Source organism: Oryx dammah, unplaced genomic scaffold (assembly GCF_014754425.2).
Source record: "Oryx dammah isolate SB20612 unplaced genomic scaffold, SCBI_Odam_1.1 HiC_scaffold_3, whole genome shotgun sequence".
NCBI classification, from domain to species: Eukaryota; Metazoa; Chordata; class Mammalia; order Artiodactyla; family Bovidae; genus Oryx; species Oryx dammah.
Genome location: NW_024070187.1, coordinates 90,249,815 through 90,267,539, shown reverse-complemented (window position 1 = coordinate 90,267,539; position 17,725 = coordinate 90,249,815). Strand labels below are relative to the sequence as shown.

At 39.1% G+C, this 17,725-nt stretch overlaps 1 protein-coding gene across 7 annotated transcripts in view; it reads left to right on the top strand.

Annotated features, from left to right (window-relative positions):
• The first annotated feature begins 7,109 nt into the window (after positions 1–7,109).
• Positions 7,110–17,725, top strand: part of CCDC158 (coiled-coil domain containing 158) — a 79,376-nt gene continuing 68,760 nt past the window's right edge. For all 7 annotated transcript variants that reach the window (XM_040237136.1, XM_040237135.1, XM_040237139.1 and 4 more), the window contains exons 1-2: positions 7,110–7,192; positions 12,686–12,728. The gene's annotated coding sequence lies outside the window, so the exon portion shown is untranslated. The remainder of the gene's footprint in view (positions 7,193–12,685; positions 12,729–17,725) is intronic.

Sequence of the window (17,725 nt, the reverse complement as noted above, 5' to 3'; positions counted from 1 at the left end):
TTGCAAAAACTCAACTGCATACCTCAATTTTGATTGATTATCAACCCTTTCTTCCTCTCTGAGTGAAATTTACCATTACAATAGCCTCCCATCTTCCCTGAAGTAGCTTTAAAAGAAGCTACTATGCTTCTGCCAGCTTCAGAAGTTTCTAACTTGTTCCAAACAGATAAGCTGTGCTGAAACTTATTTGTCTATGTTTTTCAGCAATAAGTTCAATCTGTTTCTTGAAAAAAAAAAAAAAAAAAGGTTTTTCCAGGATGTAGAGAAAAATGGGAAAAAGCACGGTAAATTAACCTTCCCTGGAAAAAATATCCAGGCGGCAGCTCAGTCCTTTTTTTTGGTATTTTCAGTGATGAGCAGCCACTACTGCAGCCAAGGCTGTACTTGCCTTTTCTGAAAGAGTAAGGAAGTGAGAGGAAAATGGATTAAGGCAAACAGAGCGACCGCAACCTTTCTGCACAGTAAGCGCTGCTATGTGGAATTCAGTTCCTCACAAAGACCTGACCAATCACAACAGTCTTTCACTTGATAAACCGTGGACAGTTAAAAGTACGGTACTCGTGGCTAATTAGCAAGTAGTAAAATAGTTGATGGACTAACCCCACCTTTTTCCAATTAAAGCAGAATCCCTGGGAGCGAGACATAGGCATTGACATTTTTTAAAAAACCTCTGGGCAATTCTGCCCTGCGGCCAAGTTTGCAGAACTTTTTGGTAAACATTTAAGTGTCAAGGTGGTAGCACAAGGGCTTTATTTTGTTCATTAGAAGAAAATGCCAAGTAAAATTTATAAATGGCTTCTCATCTTGAAATAGGACTCTCCAATCAAATTTCTCCTTGTTTGATTCAGTACAAACAGGTTGCAGGCTTTCTTCTATATTGTAATTGTTATCTACTCCAAGGCTCTTTGTTATCCATTCTTTAAATAAAAAGAAATACTTAGTGTCTGGCAAGTAATAAGCACTCAAGGTGGAATGTTGTTTGGCTTTCAGGTTAGCAATGGAATTTTGTAATAATGTTATATAAAATTTGACATCAAAACTTTCTATTAAAAATTTAAATAGTGCAAGATAACTGTATGTTTTAGCCAGAAGCCCCAGCTATTAAGTTGGAACAACTTAGAATTATTTCCAGGGGATATTTTGCTAAATTTTTTTTTTGTTTAAAAGTACGTGATGTGAATTCTGTTGGATACTGACGTTTTGATATCAATTTAAGTTTGGTGTTTGTACCTATAGTTAATGAAAAGTTAATATAATAAAGAAGCAGATATAATATGCAAAGAGGTCTATACGATGTTTAATGTACAACAACACATGACAAGTGTTATTTGCTTTTCAGTAGTAATTTCATCTGTAGGGCTCAAAGACAAAATAAAGAAAAATCTCATTTTAATGTAATGATAGTATTTTAGTGAAAACAAAAGGTGTACAAAATGAAAGTAAATGGTAAACATTGAGTCTTAAGAGTAATTTATGCAATTTTTATCGTGGCTTCCTTTTACAACTTAATTTATAAATAAACAATAGAAGGTGAAATCTTGATTTTTCTTTCACTCCATTATTAAAATATATATGTATACAGAGAGAGAATATTTAAATAAAAACCAAGGTAAATGAAGTTTCTTTCTGAAAAGTATTTTTGTGTGTGTGGCATTTACAGTCTTGCTCCTGATTCATTTTGTAAAATATGGGATTTCATAGAATCAACATTTAGTATTAAAAGTAATAAAACCAAAAACAAGATGGAAAGGAAGTAAGAACACGTTAAGCAGTGAGCAAAGAACTCAGGGTTTGTGGACTGATGAAACCTCTATTTTATATAATCACCAAAAGTATTTGACATAAATATTTAATGAAACTTGATAAATAATTTGAAAAGTAAACCATATAGAACTTGTTGGACACAGTGTAGCAACTGATAGATCAAGGTTAGAATAATTTTTTCCCCCTTCTTCCATTGCTCACAATCAAAGAACGTATCCTTGTTTTAAAGGTAATTGCATTGAGGCCACGAGAAGCCTAAATAATCTGACCAGCATCCCTGCAAGCAGCCTTCTTATTGTTCAGTCACTAAGTCATGTCTGGCTCTTTGTGACCCCGTGGACAGGCTTCCCTGTCCTTCATTATATCCCAGAGTTTGCTCAAACTCCTGTCCATTGGATCAATGATGCCTTCCAACCATCTCATCCTCTGTCACCCTCCTTTTCCTCCTGCCCTCAATCTTTCCCAGCATCAGAATCTTTTCCAGTGAGTCTGCTCTTTACATCAGGTGGCCACAGTATTGGAGTTTCAGCTTTAGCATCAGTCCTTCCAATGAATAGTCAGGACTGATTTCCTTGAGGATTGACTGGTTTGATCTCCTTGCAGTCCAAGGGACTCTCAAGAGTCCTCTCCAGCACTACAGTTTGAAAGCATACGTGGGCATAAAATTAAAATTGTCAGACCCTTAGGAATGGACTCTCAGTTAAAGGTAGGTCTTTTGCATTTATGGCTAAAGGAAAATTGTTTATGTGGCCAGCATTGCTAATTCATAAGGATAACTTCTGTTAGGGCATGCGACTTGGATCCAAACTCTAATTAGAGAATGAAATTGGACCCCCTCCACTCTCTAGACAGAGAAAAACAACCCTATTGTCTCAAGGTGCTGACAGTGGAAGGAACTGTGAATATGAATGTCTTTGACCTTGCAGACCTTCAAAAGGGTCTCAGGACATCCCAGGATACCCAGACTACATTTTGAGAATTGCTGGCCTCAACCAAGTACAGCCATACCTGAAGCTATCCCATTTTTACCAGTTTGGTGAGCTTATAAACACATCTGTAGTTTTTCCCTGAATAGCTGCAGTTGGGTTTCTGTTACTTGCAACTGAAAGAGTTTTAAGTAAACACAATGAAACCCTTCATGGTTTTTCCTAGTTTAGGAAAAGGTTTAGGGAAGCTTAGTGCTGTCTCATGGCATGGTTGAGGGGGGCTTCCCAGGTGGCGCAGTGGTAAAAATCCTCCTGCCAATGCAGGAGACTCAAGATATGTGAGTTCAATTCCTTGGGCGGAAGATCCTCTGGAGTAGGAAATGACAACCCGCTACAGTATTCTCACCTGGAAATTTCCATGGTCACAAAGAGTCGGACACGACTGAACATACACACACAGTGCTGTCTCACAGAGGTAGCTTTGAATGTTGTTTTCTGTTTTCCTACTCCTTCCCTCCTTCTTTGTGCCTCTAAAGTAGAATTACTTTCACTTTCTTATCAAGTTCTTCCTTCATAATAAATAGATTCCACATACCTCACAACTTTCTATCTCTGTATGAAAGATTCCCAATATTGTAATTGTTCATCTTGCTGTTACTGTAATATGGTCCCAGAGCAAAAAAGTTCAATCATATTGACTCTCCTGTTCTTCTGGAGCGCCTATTCCAAATGGGCTTTTAAATGTCACTTGCGTAATCATCGTTCTGATTTCTTAGAAATCATGTATCACTCTATTTGTTAACATTACTGAAGGAAAAATATGTTCTTTTCAAAATGTTCACTCGATTTTTTCATAGCAACTTGTGTGTCTTTCTCTTTTGTTTTAGCATTTTAAGTGTAATTTTTAAATTATTGGGTATTTTGAATGCCTTTAAATTCAGTATTTCAAAGATTGAAAATTCACTGGGTTGTCTCTGAAAATAAAAAACTCAGAGTGACATCTAGTGGCTCTTCTGGCTTACTAAATAGTCATCAAAGGAACTGTACACAGTTATTAAATTGTACCTTTGGAAGGTTATTTAGATTTTCTTAGAAAGAATGTCTCAGAACCATCCCAAATAAACAAAAATCAACCTTCCTTTAAACTCTGCACAGTCTCTCTAGGCAACCTTTCAGAGGCAAAAAAAAAAGATCTCTTCATGTGTCTCTTAAGGGTGAGGAAAACTTCCAAGCCTCACCTTCCGACCTTCCCTCACCCTTAAATGCCAAGAAGCCTCACCTGAAGACAGTCACTTGAAACGAGGAATGGAAGAGGACTGGAAGAGGACTGGAAGCCGGAAGAGTAGTTAAAAATCATCAACTGCTAGAACTGCCCCTGAAGCACTGTCCTAGCTGTACAGAATGTGGATACTCAAAGTGGGGTTCCCTGAGAAAGAAGCGAGGGGCGATGGATGCTGGATTTGTGGTTTACAGCACCAGTTCACTCACCATCCTGAAGGCTGTCACAAAACTGCCAGAGCACAATCAGTTCACATCTTTTGGGAATGATGAAAATGCCATGTCTTGATCAAAGCTGTAGTTTCACAGGTGTACAGCTGGTCCTTGAACAACATGAAGTTTAGGGGCACAGAATCCCCTCCCCCTGACCCATGCAGTCAAAAATCAAAATACTTAACTTTATGGTCAGCCCTCTCTTCCCTCAATTTTGTGTCGAGGAGTCAATCAACTGCAGATTGTGTAGTACTGTAGAATTTATTTATTGAAAAAAAAATCCGAGTGTAAGTAGACTTGTGTATAAGTAGATCAAACCCTTATTGCTCAAGGGTTGAATGTGTATCTATGCTACTGCTGCTGCTGCTAGAAACCACATCAAATGGTACACTTTAAATAAATGCAGTTTAATGAACAGAAATTACACCTCAAAAGGTCAGCTTAAAAAAAACTCAAGGGACTTCTTTGGTGGTCCCTGGTGGTTAAGATTCTACTGCAGGGGGCACAGGTTTAATCCCTGATTAGAAAACTAAGACCCCACATTCTGCATGGCACAGTAAAAAAACAATAAATAAGATAAAATAAAATTTTAAAAATACAAGAATCCCATCAATGAATGGATAAACAAAATGTGAGGTTTTATACTATCATTTATATATATATGTATATATATATACATCTCACATGATAGTGGAATATTAATTCAGCCTTTAAAAAGACAACAATTTTGATACATACATGGATGAAACTTGAGGACATTATGCTAAGTGAAATAAGCCAGTCACAGTAGGACAAATGCTGTATTATTCCACTTATATGAGTTCTCAGAAGAGTCAAATTGGTAGAGTCAGAAAGTAGAATGGTGGTTGCCAGGAGAGAGGGTGAATGGAGAATTAGAATTTAATGAGTGCTGCTGCTGCTGCTAAGTCACTTCAGTCGTGTCGGACTCTGTGTGACCCCAGAGATGGCAGCCCACCAGGTTCCCCTGTCCCTGGGATTCTCCAGGCAAGAACACTGGAGTGGGTTGCCATTTCCTTCTCCAATGCATGAAAGTGAAATGTGAAAGTGAAGTCGCTCAGTCCTGTCCGACTCTTCAAGAACCCATGGACTGTAACCTACCAGGCTCCTCCGTCCACGGGATTTTCCAAGCAAGAGTATTGGAGTGGGTTGCCATTGCCTTATCCAACTTTATCAATGAGGCCTTCTCAGACCACACATGAAATGGTACCTACTCTCTCTACCCTCCATACCCTATCTCATCTATATTTATCCCCATCTGATATATTTGAACTTGTCTCTCTGCTCATTGCTCATCTTCTACAAGAGTGTAAACTCCATGAGGATAGGAGTTTTTTTTGGTTCATGGCTGTATTTTCAACACCTTTACATGTTGCATATCAGGTCTCTATGAATACACGTTCAAATGACTGGATGAATGGTATAGAAACTCTGGACCCCTTCCTTTACCTCTAAATGTTTTATTTTAAAAGCTAAGAATCTCTTTTAAATTCAATATCAGAAACATACCATGAAGTAAAACTGTAAGGCACTTCAAATGAAAATAATTTTATAATAAAATTATAATGTTCACACATATATGTGGATTAAAATAGTTTTATAGTGTTCTAATAAACATATTTCAATTAACAACTTCAAAAATAATTTAAAAAGGAACTTTCTTGGTTCTTAGGGTCCAAATATAAACATGAGACATCAATGGAAATCACATATTAGGTAACTAAAACATTTTCTTGCCGTAAGAACACAGTTGTGCTTTAACAGAATAAAAGTTTAAAACAAAAGAATTAAAAATTGCTTTCTGTCTAGCCACACAATTTAAACCATTCACCCTTCCATTAAATACTCTCATTCCCTATTAAAATACTTGATTCTATAGGCAAGATTGTCCAGATCAATAAATTTATATTATAGGTACTATAAAAAGGGATCTTTAGTGGTATTTAATACTAATTTTATGAAAATTTAAAACTACATTATGTAATGTAGGATTTATTAATATTTCCAATCAACTCACACATAAAAAGTTATTCGCTGGAGGTGTCCTCATAGTGCCACTGCTAATAGCATTAACGCTGACAGGTGGCATCCATCACACTCAGGCCCTTTCTGGATTTCTTCCATCCGAGCACTAATTTAGGCAGTACGGAGAGGTCTAAGTGTGTAATCACAGTATATTAGTTCTATATTACAGAGATGACGACAGACAGCAACTGAATCACAGAGGAAGAAAACTCTCCGGAGGCGAGAGGGTCAGCTATTCCGAGTACACTTCTGAACCTTGCAAAACATTCCGGACAAAGGATCAGGATAAGCAAAGGCAGATAGACAAAGGGGAATTGAGAGGTAGGTTGGGGCAGGAGGGGCCACTGTTAGAAGGAGGGCGGGCAACGCCAATATTGGCTTGATTCTTAGATTGTAAATACAGACAGGATTTATGCGGGTCGGTAAAGAATGGGGGAAGATCCTCTGCGGAACAACTTGGAGAATAGCCTGGGGCGTTCGGGTGATGGGGTCAGAGCAGGACGTGGATACGGGTTAGGAGGCCGCAGATAAAGAGAATGGCTGTGAGTGGCAGAGAGTATAAACTGGAAGCCCGAATCGGGGTCGCTTGTGGAGTAGGGCTGGCAGGATTTGATGCCAAGCGGCCGCCCCGGTCAGAGCTCCTAGTATGGAGACGCTGGGCCGGAGGTGGGGCGGAAATGGCGCTCGGTTACCCGGGCGACGGCGTCTAGGGGCGGAGACGGCCCCCACAAGGTTAGTTCAGCATTCCCCCTCGCCCCCTCCCCCGTCTCGGGCGAGGTGCCTAACGGTCGCCCCCGAGGTTTGCTCGGAGCAGGCAGGGCGCGAGCCCGAGCGCACGGGGAGCTGGCGCACGGGTGGGCGGGGCTCGGTCCTGCGCCGCCGCCCAGTCGACGCAGGTGCGGCCGCCGCGCCCGCCGGCGCCCCCGCGGGGATGGGGCCGGTCTCTTAGGATGAGGCGTTGGTAGCAGGTACAAGGGCGGGCGCGACCTGGGGACCGGGTGAGGAGGTGGGTCATTCGCCAGAGGACCCGAGGCTGCGCACCTTTCTTTCTGGAACCTTCCAGATCTTTGCGTTTGTTTTGCACATGATGGATGTCCAATAAATTGCTTCTTTACCAGAAGGGACTGCCGTTGTTTTCAGGAATCACAAGACTTCCGGGGACGGTGGCGGAACTGTAGGATTACAGTGTTCGTTTTGGTAGAAACAACAGGATCTTGTTCCAACATTACTGCTAACTCCTGTTCCTACCAGCTTCTCTGGCAGACTCGGGGTGGGGGAGGTGGGGCGGGGAATAGGGAAGACAGAGACGTAATGAGTAATGGGTAACCTTGGACAGTCTAATCCAAATGAGATTGTATTAAATGCTGTGCAAGGGCCCTCTCAGCTGGAACCCTGTCTATTAAGTGAGGAGTCTGGTTCTGCATCATTATCAGTATCAGAAACAGTGAGTTCTCAGATGCGTCCACCATCTCCCACAAAACTCTGCTCCCTGTCCCCACTGAGGCTGTTGTTCCGGGCTGAGTTCATGCTTCTTTATTTTTTTCTTTTTTAAATTATGAAAGTATGATAACATATTTACAGGAGACGTGGACAATACAGAACAAATTTAATCTATAGTTCCACTGTATATTATAATTATTTTTAAGTGAATAAGTTACGATTTTTAGTCGGAGTTTCAGCATCAAGCTCTCAAAAATTAATAGAATGAATACATAGACTAGCCAGAAAAGTAGAAAGATATAATAGACCTTAAGAGCCCTGTGGTGTTCATGCATCTTGGTGTACTTTAGGAGCAAGGGAAAGTAGAAGAAAAGTGAAGTTGGCTGTTTCTCAGGATCTTTTGATTGGCATCCAGTTCTTGCTTCCTCCGCAGCCGCCCTTTCAGGAAAGGAAGGCTCAGCACCTTCCACTGTCCCAGAACTCAGCGGGGCAGGACTGTTTCTCTGTGTAAAGACATGGGGTGGACGTGGGGGAGTGTGGGAGACGCCTGGTCCTCCCAGCTCTATTGTTTTTAGATTTATACAGTTATCTTTGTCTTGTGGGTAAAATGGTTTTTATGCCCTGGAGACATTTTTATACTCCTGAATTGAGGGCAGAAATTGACAATTTATTTTGTATATGCAGACTCCTTACCATTGTGATTTACAAAGAGGACTCAGTGTTGTCTATTTAGTTATGTTAGGGCCACTCACATCCACAGTTCATTAAATAGGGCCTCTGTGAACCACCTGTTCCCACACTAGAAGCCCTCAAATGATTTGATATAGTAGGATAAATAAGGGCCACCCAAAAATATCAGATCCTAATCCCTGGAACCATAAATGTGATAAGCCAAGAAGGTCTTTGCATATATGATTAAGTCAAGGATCTTGAACTAGAAAGATTATCTGAGTGGATCCTAAATGCGAACAGTAGAATCCTTGAGGGAGGCAGAGATTAGACAGGGAAGGGGAGACTGCATTGTGAACACAGATCAGAGTGATGTGGCCACAAGCCAAGGAATGCCAGCAACTACCAGAAGCTGGTGGAGGCAAGAAATGGATTCTTTCTTTGAGCCTTTGAATGGAGCACAGCCCTGCCAATACTGGGATTTCAGCCCTGTGAGACTGATTTTGAACTTCTGGCACCAGAACTGTGAAAGAATAAATGGCTATGGTTTTAAACCACCAAGCTTTTGGTAACTTGTTATGGCAATTATAGGAAACTAATACATACAGTTATGCTTATAAGTCACATAGAATCAGGCCTGTATTGATGACTGTTTTAAAGCTTTCCAGCTGGGGCAGTGGCAGGTATTGTAGTGGAGACCATTGAGTATTTCCTGAACCCTGTACATCCTAAGGAAAAGATTTAAACAGAATTTGGTGAGAAGGGAAAATAAGTTAGTTGCATTGGAAAGAGATGGTCTAGTACTAAAGCAATTTCTTTAAACTTTCTTTGTATTTCTATTATATCAACCGCATTTGCTCTGGTTAAGAGAATATAGGTACAAAATGACTTAGGTTTGGTCCTTAGCTAAGATGTTGTTGGATGTCTATCATGTGTATATCAAATAAGAGTTGCAGACACCTGGAAATTGAGTTCTAGGTTCAATCCAGGAGAAAAGAGTCAACGCTAAAGTGCTTCCATAAGGAAGTTAAAAGCAAGCTCTAGTTATCTTGAAATTAAGACGCTTTGCAATCTTTAGGATTAGGCCGCGGGGGCGGGGGGGGGAGTGTTCAGGTTTAATTGATTGACTTCTGGGTCCCAGGCAGCTAATTTGCATCCCGATTCTTACTCCACAAAGCATTACAGAAATGTACAAAGAGTAGCCAATCTGCCTTTTTTTTTTTCTGCTTTATTTTTGAACTACTTTTTTGAGGTTTAATTTGCTTACCATAACATTCATCAATGTTAAGTATAAAATCCAGTGATTTTTATTAAGTCACCATGATTCAGTTTCAGAACATTTTCATCACCCAAGAAAGATCACTTGTACCCATTGGTAGTCAGTCTCCTTTCCCAACCCCAGCACCAATCTGTTTTTGATCACTGGCCTACTTTAGAGTTAAGGTTTTAAGTCCTCTGCAGGGACTACTCCAGTGGCTTCAAAACTGACCACTGCTTCTACTCAGCATATTTCCCACCCAGCCGCTGGCAGATCATGTGCCTCTGGTTAACATGTTCCAGTGGCTTTCTGTTGTAATTAGAATAAACCTCCAAGTCCTTAGTGTAGCTTTTTCAAGTTCCCATGAACTCTACAACCAGCCAACCTCAGCAGCAACTTCTCAAGATAATTTAGGAAAGGAACTCCTAAAAAGCACGGTTTCTTTGGACACAGTACACAGCCGGCTATCTGTAAGCAGACCTCCCGTTCTCCCCTGTCTATGTGCAGGCTCCCCTAGCCTCCTCCCTGGCAGTCAGTGAACACATAGTCTTTCTTATCTCTAGACCTTTGCCTGTGGTACTTCCTCTTAGGATCTTCCCCAGTCCTCTGCAAAGCTGACTTTTTGTCATTGAGCTCACATGTCACTTCAGGAAGTCCTTCCCTGACCTACTAAGTAGCCTCAACTCCTCAACTCTGTATGTTACTACTCTATTATTCTCATCATTGCACTTGACCACTCTCCAAAATTATATTTTTAATTTACTTTGTTAATGTCTTTCTCTGTTAGAATATAAGATCCACAAGGGCAGAAACTTGATCGGTCATGATCTTACAAAAGCTCTGTCTATAGTATTTACAGAGCCACTATTCATAGTGGCAATACGCTGTAAACCATCAAAATGCTACTAACAGCAATTAATAATTACCAGAAGCTTACTGTGTACCAGGCCCCATGCTAAGTGTTTTATATACATGAATGATTTAATTAAATTTTACTACTTTTGATGTGGGAAGAGTGAGGAAAGCGTATCCTCCAAATACAGTTCCCCACATTAAATTATATCTTTCAGAGGTATTGGGTATCTTTCCCTTATTATTAGAATGTTGATTTTAAGGCTGGATCAGTGTACCTTGCTACCAGCTCCATAGTTTTGAACCTCTTTCTCTACTTCCCTGAAAACTAAACTGGAGACGGGTTTTCAGGGAAGAAAGGAGAAAGAAAAAGAGTGTAAATAAAGGAGGGTCCTGAAAGAGCAGGGCATATTCAGGACACAACTTTGAATGGACAGTGTGTGTCAGGAGAGTGAAGATGAAGGAGATGAGGCTGAGAGGTTGGTTAGTCCAGATTGTAAAGGGCTTTGAGGGCTAGTCTTAGTTTAAGCTGTTGTTTTTGAGCAAGTTGTGGCAGAATAGCTCTGATGTTAAAGGAAGATTGTAAGAAACTGAAACTTAGGAGGATCATTGTGAGGAATTTTGTAGCAGGTCTAGTAAGAGTTGGTTAAAGCATGAAAGAATACAATAGGACTAAAAAAAAACTAAGCTGCATGTGCCAGGATTCCTTCCTTATAACTTAGGACCACACTTAAGTCTCCTTCACTGAGTTAAAAGGTATTACTCAACAGAAGGTGGAGTTTGAATAAATAACAGATGAAGACACTGAAATGTCTGACTTGGAAAGCTGGCTTTATGGTATCATTATCTGAGAGCATCCTAGGAAATAGGAATGCAAAGAGACCAGATTTGGGATAAAGATGAATCTAGAGCCCCCTCAATTTTTTTTAACAACAAAGCATGAAATTTTCTGGAAGCAGTGGAATTATCCCTGTCTGGTTTGCTGACTGGAATCACCTGTGAGAAGTCATTGTATTTGGGGTCACCTTTTTGCTGAAGTTTCTCCATACGAAATCATAGAATGTCCAGATTGGAGAAGATTTTACGATTCTTCTAGCTCAACACTCTGCCAAAAGAGGAAAGCCAGGGGCAGTTGTCATTCCAACAAATGCTCATCCATTTTCAGCTTGAACACCTCACAAGGAGGTCCACTGTGTATATATTGAGGGTGCTTCAGTTTTTAGAATGTCCCTCTCTGCTCTGAGCTAGAACCTGTCTCCCTTTACTTCTGTCCATTAGTCCTCCTTCTGCACATAGAATATCATCATTCTTTTTTTCAGTTGAGATTAAGTGATACATAACATTAAGTTAGTTTCAGGTTATTACATTATGATTTAATATTTGTGTTGTCGTTCATTTTTCCAGTAAGGCAGCTGCTCACTTAGATCCCGCTGAGATATTCCGAAATTCCTATTTTTCTCAGCTACATTGCTTAAGATTTATAGAACTATTGCTAATTTATAGGTAGAATTTCCTCTACTCAGTAACTTTTCTAACCAAGCACAAGAGCTGTTACCTTGTCAGGGCATCTCCAAGCAGTAAGCAGTTTAGGGGATCATTTTAAGTTAGTTTGGAAGTACCCAGAGAAAGGTTGGAAATGTAGATAATGGGCCTGTTGGTTTACTTGCTGCCTTGTCTTAATCATGTCAATGAGACCTGTACAACAAGATTAGCATTAGACCAATAGAGAGCATGGGTCTCCCTGGTGGCTCAGATGGTAAAGAATCCACCTGCAATGCAGGAGACCTGGATTCAGGCCTTGGGGTGGGAAGAGCCCCTGGAAGAGGACATGGCAACCCACTCCAGTATTCTTGCCTGGAGAATCCCATGGACAGAGGGGCATGGCGGGCTACAGTCCCTGGGGTCACAAAGAGTCAGACACGACTGAGCGACTAAGCACAGCAAAGTAGGGAGCATAGAGCTGAACATGTTCTGTTGTATAAACTTAGTGTAGATAAGTGCCACAGGTGCCATTTTAAGTGCTATAAATTTCAAATGTCAGTACTTTCATACAAGATAAACCCAAAGGAAGAGGAATTCAAACTTTTGTTGTTGCTATTGTATGTATGTGTTTTAGGTGTTGTCAAGATCTTAAATGATGAAAATGAACTTGTAAGTTGAACTTTTTGAAAAAAATAAATTTTAGATAATGAAGTAGTGTATATATTAATAAGCAGATTTTAAAATATTTTCTGTTTTTCAGGTGTTGATAGGATAAGTGAAAATAAGCATATCCAGATTTTAAGGTATTTCTTGTTTTGCTTTGGGTTATACTTAAGAATTGTGACTAAATAAAACTGATAACACTAATTTATTATATCTGCAACTAATTTTAGAGCCTGAGGTCTTAAGCTTGATCATATGCCTAGGCTAGAATATCTAATATAATAGAGTTATAAGGGGTTTATCTCTGTGGTTTTCAAACTCTGCTCAGTGGAGCTTTCTGTATTCCATAAAGGTATTTGGAGGGCAGAGAGGAGGGTGTGTAGTCAGGTGTCTGAAGATTCAACGAAAGGCTTCCACTCCTTAAAAAAAGTTTGGAAGACACACCCCTAACTTCATTTAGTAATGGTGGGAATTGAGGCTCAGAGATGTGAATAGATTTGCCTATGCTTTCACAGGTGACCAAAGGCAGAATTACGATTCTAAGTTCTGTTTTTCTTCTGGGCTGCCTCCTTCCAAAATGGGCTCGTGTACTGGTGATGTAGAATCTTGTGTAACTTAATTCTGTATTACATTATGATGGCCCCTCTGTTTACTCAGCGCATTCTGAACCCACTTTTTTTTCCTTTAGAGGACATATATGAAACATACCTTCTTTCTAGATAAACCGAAAGATATGGCCATTTATTATGGGAAAGTGAGCTGGTATGCACTGCTTAAATTTCAAAAACAGTATTATTCTTGGTTTACTATTCGATTATGTAGTGCTAGTTTCCTATAGATTGAGGCAACAGGATAGTAAGTCCGATGAGTTATCTCAGGTAATTCTTATTCTTTTGCAGTATATACTCTGTATCTATCTTATAGTCTTACAGAGGTTAAATACTGTTCTCAAGGTCACATAGGTGGTAGATCACAGAGCTGGAATTTGAACCCATGAGTGATGTGAAGTTAGTAGTGAGAACAATAACTCAGGCAATAAAGGTTTATTCAGCAATCATTGCTCTCTTCACTGTGTTTCTCAGACTGTACTGGCCCAGACATGTGATATATGGATTAGTCTTTTTTTTTTTAATTTATTTTTATTTATTTGGCTGCCCTGGGTGTTAGTTGAGGCATGTGGGATCTAGTTCCCTGACCAGGGATTGAACCCAGGGCCCCATGCATTGGGAGTGTGGAGTCTTGGCCACTGGACCACCAGGGAACTCCCATATATGGATTAGTCTTAGTCTTCCCTGGTGGCTCAGATGGTAGAGTCTTCCTGAAATAGAAGAGACCTGGGTTTAATCCCTGGGTTGGGAAGATTCCCCTGGAGAAAGAAATGGCAACACACTCCAGTATTCTTGCCTGGAGAATCTCATGGACAGAGGAGCCTGGCAGGGTATAGTCCATGGGGTTTCAAAGAGTCAGATATGACTGACTGACTAACACACTGGAGTACCTTAGGATTTCCTGGGGAAAACGTACCTGCAGACTGGTTCTCCAAGAGTATGGACTAGCTTTATAAAATCACCAATCTCAGGTTTCTGTGAAAGGTAGCACCCTAAGGGCTTGAGTCATTAATTGATGAATCCAGTAATCTAAATGTAACATACATTGTAAGTGAAAGTGAAAGTTCCTCAGTCTTGTCCAACTCTTTGCGATCCTATGGACTATACAGTCCATGGAATTCTCCAGGCCAGAATATTGGAGTGGGTAGCCTTTCCCTTCTCCAGGGGATCTCCCTGACCCAGGAATCAAACCGGGGTCTCCTGCATTGCAGGTGGATTCTTTACCAACTGAGCTATCAGGGAAGCCCGCATTGTAAGTAATCTTTCCAAATCAAAATAGATCATGGATTCTGAATCAGCTTACTATGGAGACAGTCACATTCTATCACAGTCACAGGAGAGGGCTACCTGGCATAGCCATACAGAAAGAAATCAAGGTGAGGACTGGTCACATTAGGGAAAGTATAGGTGTACAGTCACCACAGCTTTTGGAAGCCAAGGAGAAGAGGTGAAAACCCAGGAGACAGTTTTAAGTCCCTTAGCTCAACTGTGTAACAAAAACTAAAGCCTGTAACCTTCTTTTCCTCCAAAAGTCCTCATTTTGTGGTCTTTGGTCTCTTTTCTAAGGCCTTATCTGCAACATTCTAATAACAAGAGTAGAATCTTTACCTAGCTATTATTTGTCAGAAGTTTAGGCTTCTTTCAGTGTGAACCTGATCATAATTTTAAACCAGGCAAGTTCATGTTTTGATCCGCAAATCAACAAAGTGCAGCATTTTCAGTTTCATGACTTACTGAGACAAAAAAAAAAAATTCTTTTTCCAGAAATCCTTAGTAATTTAATAAGTTTTATGCCTGAATATAGGAATAAGGTTACAATTCTTACAATGCAATGAAAATAAATACTGAATGATTTGACCAGTTTAATGATTTGGTCAGTCTAAAACAGTGAAAATCTAGATTACAAATAATTTTTAAAAGACATTTCGTTACTTTAAGGTATATACATAAAATAACTAACAGCATTGGCAGGTAGAAGTACCTATTCTGCTTATCTTGATTGTAGATTCTGTTTCTTTCTTGATAGCCCAAAGTCGCTTTCAAGCAGAGTGGATTAGTGTATGATCTCCTAATCCTGGGCTTTGATTCCTCCTGCCCTACTCATTCCTTCATGCTTTGGATCTATGTCTAATTTATGACAATAATATTACTCAATAATTTACATTTTCTTACCTTTATCATCCTGAAGAATCCCCAAATATATCATTTTAGTGTGTAAGCTAAGTTAAACAGCAAACATTCATGATAAAATTTGTTTATATGAGAGGTGTTTTTTTTTTCCCCCCAAATAGCAATTTCTTCTATTTAGAACATTTAAATTGCCTGGCAATCTTGAGTAACATTCCATTTGTTATAATTCTTTATGGAATGTTTCCCTTAATGTTTCCCTGCCACTTATTTCCTAAAAATGATAGTACAAACATATTAAGGTAGAATTTACTCATTGTTTTGACAGATGGCACCTCAGTAATCTAAAAGGCAAAACTGTAAGTGTAATAAAAACGAATTCTGTTCAACAGCAAAATCCTTTTTAGCTCAGAAGTGTTTTAAAATAACTTTTAACACAATGCTTACATTATAAAAATAATGAGAATATATATGTTATGTGTAATATTCCTCTTTCCACCATTTTGATCGTTCTTACCTATATCTATTTTTTTAATATAAATTTATATATTTTAATTGGAGGTTAATTACGTTACAATATTTTTTAAAGAATTAGGATTCTGATTCATTAATGTATCTATTGTTTTTCTGTTTTCTTAATTTCTGCTTTTATCTTTATTATGTCCTACCATGTGCTTTTGTTATATTCCCCCCTCCCTTTTTGTATTAGAAATCTTTTTGTGTTACAGATCTAATTCACTTATTTTCTTTTTTTTTTTAAATTCAAATAGGTGTTTAAGGCTGGGAATTTTCTTTTTTGCATTGCTTTAATGTATCTCAGATTCTGATATGTAGTGCTTTCATTGTCATTTTTTTAGAAATTTAAAATTTTCTGTTTATATTTCTCTTATCACCCAAGAGTTATTTAATACAAAGCCTTTTAATTTTTAAGTGGAAAGGCTTTTTTGCTTTTGGGGTTTTACTTTTACTTTCTCATATTACATTGTGACCAGAGGGGGATGTTTGTCATTTCTGTTTATAGAAGCTGCTAATCAATTATTTGTGTCCTAGAGTATGATTAAGTTTTGTGAATATTCTATGTGTACTTGGGAGGAAGGTGTTTCCTCTATTATTAAAATATAGTATTCAATGTATATCCACAAAGTCTGCCTTAGTGATTATTTCTAAATCTTTTATATTCATACTTATTTTTTGGCTGCTTGATCTATCTCATGCTGAGTGATGTGTTAAAGCCTCTCATTATTACTGTTTCTAGTTCTTATTGCATTTCCTGTAATTTATGTTTTATCTAAATGATTGTTGTGTTAAATGGTACATAGAGTCAGAGGCAGAGAAGGCAATGGCACCTTACTCCAGTACTCTTGCCTGGAGAATCCCATGGACAGAGGAGCCTGGCTAAGAGTTGGACACAACTGAGTGACTTCACTTTCACTTTTCACTTTCGTGCATTGGAGAAGGAAATGGCAACCCACTCCAGTGTTCTTGCCTGGAGAATCCCAGGGACAGGAGAGCCTGGTGGGCTGCTGTCTATGGGGTTGCACAGAGTCGGGCGTGACTGAAGCAACTTAGCAGCAGCAACAGAGTCAGAGGCATTATATTGTTATTGTGGGATGAAGCTTTTAGCTTAAGTGCCCTTTGTCCTCTTTGGCTTAAAGACTGTTTGGTCTGGTTATCAGGATTTTAACCCATGCTTTTTTTTTAAAAAAAAAGTACTGGTGTATGTTTGATTTACAGTGTTGTCTTAATTTCTGCTGTACAGCAAAATTATGCATATATATATATTCATATTCTTTTCTATTATGGCTCATTACAGGATATTGAATATAGTTCCTTGTGCTATACAATAGGACCTTGTTGTTTATCCATTGAATATATAATAGTGTGCATCTGCTAATCCCAAACTCCCAATCCTTCCCTCCCAGTGCTCTTCCCCTTGGCCACTGTGAGTCTGTTCTCTATTTCTGTGAGTCTGTTTCTGTTTCATTGCTATGCTCATCTGTGTAATATTTTAGATTCCACATATAAGTGATATCATATGGTATTTGTCTTTTTCTTTCTGACTTACTTTGCTTACTATGATAATCTCTAGGTCCATTCATGTTGCTGCAAATGGTATTAAATTGTATACACACACACACACACATCCATTTATCTGTCAGTGGACATTTAAGTTGTTTCCATGTCTTGGCTATTGTAATAGTGCTGCTATGAACACAGGGGTGCACATCTCTTTTTGAATTAGTTTTGTCTAGGTATATGCTACTCTAATTTTTTTAGGACCCTTCATACTGTTTTTTATAATGGCTGTACCAATATACATTCCCACCATCAGTGTAAAAAGGTTCCCTTTTCTTTGCATCCTCTCCAGCATTTATTATTTGTAGACTTTTTATTGATGGCTA